The sequence below is a fragment of the Phoenix dactylifera genome, chromosome 10 (genome assembly GCF_051530095.1).
Source record: "Phoenix dactylifera cultivar Ajwa chromosome 10, Ajwa_hap1_PhDact_Kaust_v1.1, whole genome shotgun sequence".
Classification (NCBI taxonomy): domain Eukaryota; kingdom Viridiplantae; phylum Streptophyta; class Magnoliopsida; order Arecales; family Arecaceae; genus Phoenix; species Phoenix dactylifera.
In genome coordinates this window covers 19,478,112-19,486,407 of record NC_143199.1, presented here as the reverse complement: position 1 = coordinate 19,486,407, position 8,296 = coordinate 19,478,112, and the positions used below count along the sequence as shown (strand labels likewise).

At 38.9% G+C, this 8,296-nt stretch overlaps 1 non-coding gene across 1 annotated transcript; it reads right to left on the bottom strand.

The window, feature by feature from the left end:
- Nucleotides 1-6,535: 6,535 nt before the first annotated feature.
- On the bottom strand, nucleotides 6,536-6,642 carry LOC120105845 (small nucleolar RNA R71). Its single transcript, XR_005508116.1, has one exon. It is a non-coding gene; the product is annotated as a small nucleolar RNA R71 (small nucleolar RNA).
- Between the last annotated feature and the right edge of the window lie 1,654 nt (nucleotides 6,643-8,296).

The window sequence follows — 8,296 nt, the reverse complement described above, 5'->3', positions numbered from 1 at the left end:
TAAATATTTTTCTTTCATCTCATATTTAATCTCTGTGACTTTAAATATGATGTTCGTACAACTATTTTTCCATGATCACTGAGTGAGTATAAAGATAATCCATGCTTAAGGAAGATGCAGTGTCCTGCCACCTTATTTTAGGGTAAACATTTTATGCCTACTGAAGATGGGTTTTCCTAAAAATTACTTCAGTGAATTTTTATTTGAATACTTATAGGGCTTGTAGCCAATTTGCATGATAATCCAAGACGAATTAAAATACAAATAATCCTTGTTACGATGTTAGTGGTGAATTCCTTGCCCTAGGCTCTCTCAACTGATATCATTTTAATTGCATTTCTTTTAAATTATTTAGTTCAATAGTCCTCACAAACTCTCTTTTTCAAATATTATTTTTAAGAAAATAATTGATACCCGTAATCACTATCCTACCAGATACGTGCTATTGCATGGTCTTTAAAACTGACTATCAATTTTTGGCGCCGTTGCCGGGGATTGCTAGCACGGTTGTTTTCTTTTTGTTTATTTATTTTTATTTGTTTCTTTTTAGCGATTGGATACATCTATTTTCTTATATTTTTGAGATGCACTAATCATCATTTGTTTTGTTAGGATTATTGAAAAAAAAAAAGAAGGAACGAATTTTGGACGACTAGAGGACACGTATGGAAAAGGTTTGATCAATTAACCTGCTGCAATTTTTGCTTGGTAACCTCTAAACCTCTCCTGTCTTTAAATCCTTGTTGTGATTGTTTGATTTAATTTGAGTAAGGCGTGTATGATTGCTTGACACATCATTTAATTCATCACGCACATAGTAAGGGCAATCACCCCAACAAGATAAGAACTGGATTTCATCACCAGATTCTTGCCCAAATTAGGTGAATCAATTCTCACATAGCTATCACTTTAATTAAAATCAATTAGACGTTGGCCCCTAGGGACATTCGAGCTCAATAGGACGAAGATCACCGAAAGTTGCACCAATTTCGCTCTATGGCTCAGTTGATGTCTAGGCAAGCTTTGTCCCTATAAGGAAGACAGTTCATCTGTTCGAGGCAAGTGGTTTTTAAGTGGGACCTTTGCAACGCATTGTGACCCCCCCACTTACTTGGGAGCTTACCTAGTCAAGTCAGTTCATTAGACCGGATTGGAGGCTTAGGTGCCCTCTTCAAACCAGTTAGGAGCTGTCTAGTGATTTTAGGGCAAACATAAGGATTTGATGTATTTTTTTAGTGCATGCTTGACTGTACTTGACTGATCAGAAGAGTATTAGTGTATGCTAGGGTGTCGTTCCAGATCTCCTGAATTAGTACCTTTTGACTCTGAAATAGAGCGTTCTATTAGGGCCCTTCGAGCCAAAATCCGTACCTATAGAACCATAGGATCTGCTCCACCTGTCGAGATGGCTGAAGAACAACCCAAACTGTTAAAGGAGTACTTCACTCCTTCTATTTACACCTCTTCATCTTGTATTCGACTACCTGATACCACTTCTGCTGTACAATTTGGAATTAAGTCTAGTGTCATCCAAATGCTTCCCTCTTTTTATGGACTCAACAATGAAGACCCATACAAACATTTAGATGAGTTCCTTGAGATCTGCACTACTGTCAAAATTCAGAACTTCACTGATGATGCTCTGAAACTTAGGTTGTTCCCTTTCTCTCTTAAGGATAGAGCTAAGCAGTGGCTCCATTCATTAGAAGCCAATTCCATTCTTTCATGGGCCCAAATGCAACATGAATTTCTAAAGAAATATTTTTTCATATGAAGAACAAACCAATTTAGGCGTGCTATCACGAGCTTCTCCTAATCTGACGGTGAAGAATTTCATGAAACTTGGAAAAAATTTAGAGACTTACTCCGAAAATGCCCGCATCATCAAATACCGAAGTGGCAATTAGTGCAATGCTTTTATGACGGATTGTCTGAACGAAACCGTCAGATGGTTGATGCTTCTTGTTGGGGAACTTTCATTCTTAAAAGTGAACATGAGGCATGGCAATTGTTTGAAAATCTCAATGAAAATTTCCTCCACCATGCCTCCTCCGCTCGTCAAGCACCTCCGAGTTCCCAAAGAAAAGGGACCATATATGAAGTTAGTTAGCCCATAGGTCTATCTGACAAAGTAGATGCACTGTCTTGCAAATTGGACCAACTAATGTTTAGAGAACAGTTTCCGAACATTCCCCAAACACAGGTGTGTGCTCTCTGTTCTAGCCCGGCTCACCCTGTTTATGAGTGCCCTTCGGCAGCTCAATTCCCTGAATTTGTGCAAGAACAAGTTAATGCTGCCCAAACACAATCCCGACTGGGTAATGATCCGTATTCCACCACTTATAACCCGAGATGGCGCAACCATCCAAACTTCTCTTGGAAGCAGCAGACTCCCAATACCTCCCAACCGTATTTCCAAAATTTTCAACCGTTCCAGAATGTTCATTCAAACCGTCCTCCTACTCACTATTCACAATTTCAACATGTCTCTCCTCCACCACCCCAAAGAGATATGGCTTTTGAGCAAAAAGTATTGACTGCCCTTCAAGGACTAGAAGCCAATACACAATTGTTGCACTCCCATACCCAGTCTATTGCCAAATTAGAAACCCAGCTAGGGCAGCTAGCTAGTCCACTAAATAAGAGAGAGGAAGGCAAGCTTCCGAGCCAACCAGTGAGTAACCCAAGGGGGCAGTACATCGCTCAAGAGACTCACCCGAATGATGTTCACCATGAACAAGCCAATGCCATGACTACCTTAAGAAGCGGACGTGTAGTGGACAATAAGGTTGGAGAAAAAGAACATAAGGAAAATGAAGACAAGAATAGGACTGTGCCTAAAGAGAACCCAAACTCTTCTTTGTCACCATCTAGTCCAGTATCGACCACACCTGTTACACCAAAGGCCCTTTTCCCTCAATGTCTGAAAGCACCTTCTCCCTTTGGCATGAAAGGAACTTCGTTGGAAGAAATAATGGAGGTCTTCAAACAAGTCAAAATCAACCTCCCTCTCCTTGATGCCATAAAACAAGTTCCATCCTATGCCAAATTTCTCAAATACCTTTGTCCCCAGAAACAAAAATCTAGGACACATGTGCCTAAAAAGGTCTTCCTAACTGAACAAGTAAGCTCCATCCTCCAACACAAAACCCCTCTAAAGTTCAAGGATCCTGGTGCGCCTATCATCTCTTGTGTGGTAGGAGACAATTCGATTGATCGTGCACTATTAGATTTAGGGGCAAGTGTTAATCTTCTGCCTTATTCAGTCTATGAGAAGTTCGGATTAGGTGAATTAAAGCCTACTTCGGTGTTTCTGCAATTGGCTGATCGATCTGTTAAAATACCACGAGGAACAATTGAAGACGTCCTAGTCAAGGTAGACAAATTTTATTTCCCAGTGATGAGAGCATAAAAATGAAATTTTCATATTATCTTAATTAGTATTATAGCTAATCTTTATTAATAAAATTGATTAATTAATGTTTTATTTGTGTCTGAGTGCAAGTGATTCAAGAGACCCAATAACGCTGGGTTTGAGCCCAATGCCTGGCAGTCTGAGCTCAACAAATCCCTAGCGTCTCATCTGAGCCTCATGTCGCCCGTCATCCGCATGCAATCCATATCACTGCATCCAGCCGAGCATGGCATCTCACGACGTCCCCAAGCCGTGTCTCATCCGCTCCCAACAGCTCCCAAACTGGCTCTTTCTTGCATCCCGCCTCAGCAACTCCCCAACGAACAGAGCACGCGTGAGGAGCTTCCCAGCGTCTTCCAACCGTCCGTGACCTCCCAACACATGCAATCGGATCATCCATTCCACCTCCTCTGTTTCGGAACAGAGCTTCCAACCGAGGAGTCTTCTCAACACCCCAACGGCCATCCACGTATTCCATGCATCCGTTCGGTTCGTCCCAGCAGCCGAACAGCTCCCAAATCGTCCGCGTTCAAGCCATCAACCCAAGTCGCCTCCGCGTCCCACGTATTCTATGCATCCGATCGTTTTATCTTCTTCCAGCCGTTCCCAGCGAATAAATTCCATCCGCGAGGAGTCTTCCCATATTCGCAACTCCCTCCACCCCGCGTCTCAGCCGCGTTTCATCCAGCCTCTTCAACATGCTATAAGAAGGCAGCCGAGCAAGCAAGGAAAAGGGGGGGGGGGTTCCATCCGGGAGCATCTCCTCTTCCAATCTTTCCAGCCAGACGAGGGAAGAGAGAAGGAGAGCCGTGCGAAGGAGGAGGCCAGCAGCCGACGACGGAGGAGGAGGCAGCCAAGGGAACTAGCGAAGCAAAACATCTCATCTCCTCTTCCTATCATTCATCCGGTGGAGGCAGGAGGAAGAAAGGTGATTCGGGAGAAGAAAGGAAGCCAGGGAACCATCGGAAGAGAAAAGAAAAAAAAAAAGAAAGAAAACAGCGCACTCTGTTTTCTTAAGAGAAGAAAGAAAAAAAAAAGGGATTTATGCTTTATTTTATTTATTCTATGCTAATCTTTTTTATAAAAATGCTTGCATCTCAAATGGATAGCTAAATCTCTTTTAGCTAAGGCTAGGAAAAAGCCTAGCATTTTCTTCATGTATTTCATTTAATCATCAATGGGATTTTAATGTTTTTGATTTGAATTATGGTGCAGTAAATTTATAGAAATTATTTCAAACTTATATATTTTTTTGATTTGTTATTTCCTTCGGGTATAATAGATGCTTAGAAATCCCTGTAGTTTAAAATAGAATTACTGTAATGCTGCCTATAAAACTAAATCTATTTTATTAACGATTAATTGATATTTTCAATGCTCCACTTTTTGGTTAGGTCTTCACTCAGATCTAAGTTGAGATTATAGATGATTTTAAGAAAAGCATGATGAAGTGCTAGGCTGAATTCTGATGCCTTAGTTATATTTTTGTCAATCTGAATATTATCCAGCAGTTAGTTTTTGTTCACGGTCAAATCCCTGTGGATTCGATCTCGGACTCACCGAGAATATTACTTTGCTACACCCTATACTTGGGGTATTCTACATTTAATTTCTCTTTTAAAAAGAGCAAGATTAAAATCGTAGCAAGTTTTTGGCGCCGTTGCCGGGGATTTGCAACGTGCGAACGAGAACAAGGCTGCAAATTTCAATCTTTAATTTCTAGTTCTTCAATCTTTCTTTATTTTTAACACGGCTGAAATTTCAAATCTTTTCAGATTCAAGGGCGACACGAAGTGGGACCAGTAACGAGGAAGATCAAGATCGCATTTTGGATTTCCGGAGTAAACGAACTCCGGCCGTGAGTATTTAAATTATTTTTTTTCCTGTTTTGTTCATACTAGTCCTATTTTAATAATTCCTAGATTAAAATTTTACTCTTGTTAAAAAAATAAATAAATAATAAAAATTTAGCTAGTTTGTTTGATCAACTATTTAAATGCAATTTAATGCCATGACATAAAATGTTAAAAATCTTCTTGATTGTTGCATATAGTATAAAGCATTTGCATAAAATAATCTAAGGGCTGAACCCATTAAAAAGATAAGGTCGGGATTTCATCACTCGTCCTTAGCCCAAAAATCATCCAAGTGCATAAATATCCTAAGCCTAATTAAAATCAACTAGACGTTGGCCCCTAAGGATATTCGAGCTCAATAGGACGAAGACCATTGAAAGTTGCACCAATTTCGCTCTGTGGCCCGGTCGATGTCTAGGCAAGCTTTATCCCTCTAAGTGATTGAAGGGAGACAGTTTCTGTTCGAGAAAAGTGGGTTTTAAGTGGGACCTTTGCTACACGCATCGTGACCCCTCCACTTACCTGGGAGCTTACCTGGTCGACTAAGATTACTAGACCGGATTGGAGGCTTAGGTGTCCTCTTCAAACCAGTTAGGAGTTGTCTAGAATTTTTAGAAAAACATTAGAAATTGTTGGGTAATGTTTTAATGCATAATTTTAATTAAATTTTTGTTTGGGTGTTTGTTTAGATCTCTTTAGGTGGTACTTGTACCAACCCAAAAAAAACAATAAAAAAAAACAATATATATATATATTTCAGTATATGCTGTTGTGGGAGAGAGATAAAACGAATAGATTATTTCGAGTTGAATCAAGAGATAAAAATTTAATTGTTCAAAATTCAAATAATTAAATGGAATATAATAATAGTAATCAGGGAGATAATGAATTTCAAAATAACTTACCTATTAGAATGCTTCGTGATTATCTACAACCCACTAGGACCAGTACCCCATCCTGTATGGTTATTCCTACTGCTGCGGGAGCTTTTGACATGAAACTAGGAATAATCCAATTACTCCCAAAGTTTCACGGACTTGATTCTGAAAGTCCCTATTTACATCTGAAAGAATTTGATGAAGTGTGTTCAACACTTCATTTCAATGATGTCACTGAAGAGGTAGTTAAGCTTAAGTTATTTCCTTTTTCTTTAAAGGAAAAAGCTAAGTCATGGTTACACTCCTTAAGGCCTAGGACCATAGTTACCTGGCAAGAAATGACACGAGAATTTTTAAAGAAATTCTTCCCAACACATAAAACAAACACACTTAGAAGAAATATCATGAACTTCGCACAAAAAGATGGAGAGACATTTTTTCAGTGTTGGGAAAGATTTAAGGACCTTTTGCTTGCTTGCCCACATCATGGATATGAAATTTGGAGGGTCATTAGTTTCTTTTATGATGGTTTGTCCTCCAATATGAGACAATTTGTAGAAATGATGTGTAACGGTGAATTCATGAGTAAGGAACCAAATGAAGCCTGAGATTATTTTGATCTTTTAGCAGAAAATGCACAAACTTGGGATACAACAAATAAAAATGAAAAATCTAAAATAGCACCTAATGCAAAAGGAGGAATATATCTTATTAAAGATGATAATGATGTCAATGTAAAAATTGCTAATCTGACTAGGAAGGTTGAAGCCATGGAATTAAGCAAGGCCAATATAGGAAAAGCACAAACTATTGTTGAAAGTATATGTGGAATTTGCGATAGTAATGTACATGTGACTAAGGATTGTCCTACAATCCCTGCTTTTCAAGAAGTGTTGCATGATAAAGCAAATTTCATACTTTTAAAAGACCATTTTCAAAAACATATAATCCTAATTGGCGAAACCATCCTAACTTTAGTTGGAGACATGGACCCACTGCCAATGAATCTCAAGGAAATTCTGTTCCTACTCCTTATGTGCCACCACATAAGAAATCCCTTAAAGATACTTTGCAAACCTTCATGCAAGGGCAGACTCAAATAAATCAGAATACAATGCAATCACTCCAAGAACTTAAAAATTCTGTAGGTAGAATTGAGGCTCAACTCAATGTTAGGGAAAAAGGGACATTTCCAGCCCAACCTCAATCTAACCCAAAGGGTCAACATGAGGTCCATGAAGCAAGTTCATCCCAACCAAAATTTGAACAAGTTAAGTCTGTCACAACCCTTCGTAGCGGAAAAATAATTAACAAAGAAATTCCAATGAAGGATGACAAACCTGAAAAATCTATTGAAAAAAAGGATGAAAATAATAATGAACAAGATGATCCAATACCCCATCACAAGATAGTTGCTCCATTCCCTCAACGCTTGCTTGTAGCTAAAAAGGGAATACTTGACCAAGAAATTCTGGATATCTTTAAACAAGTAAAGATTAACATTCCTTTATTAGATGCCATTAAGCAGATCCCATCTTATGCCAAATTTTTAAAAGATCGTTGTACCATAAAGCGAAAGCTTTGCGTACAAAAGAAAGCTTTTCTAACTGAACAGGTGAGTGCTATTCTCAAACACAACACCCCACCTAAGTATAAAGATCCTGGTTGTCCTACCATATCTTGCATCATAGGAAACTTCAGGATACAACGAGTCCTTCTTGATTTAGGTGCAAGTGTTAACTTACTGCCCTATTCAGTTTATGAATAGTTAGGACTTGGTGAACTAAAACCCACCAAGGTTACTCTCCAACTTGCAGATCGATCTATAAAGATACCAAGAGGAGTAGTCGAGGATGTACTTGTCCAAATTGATAAATTCTATTTTTCAGTCGACTTCATAGTATTAGATATCCAGCCTGTCATGAACTGTACCACTCCAATACCTGTCATCTTAGGCCGCCCATTTCTAGCTACTTCCAATGCTTTGATCAACTGTCGAAATGGAATAATGAAAATGTCATTCGGGAATATGACTATAGATTTTAATATATTTAACATTTGCAAACAATCCGATAATGACAACGAAAATGATGAGATTTATGGAGTTAATCTGATCGACTCCGTTGTAGAAGATGCTCTTGTCCCAT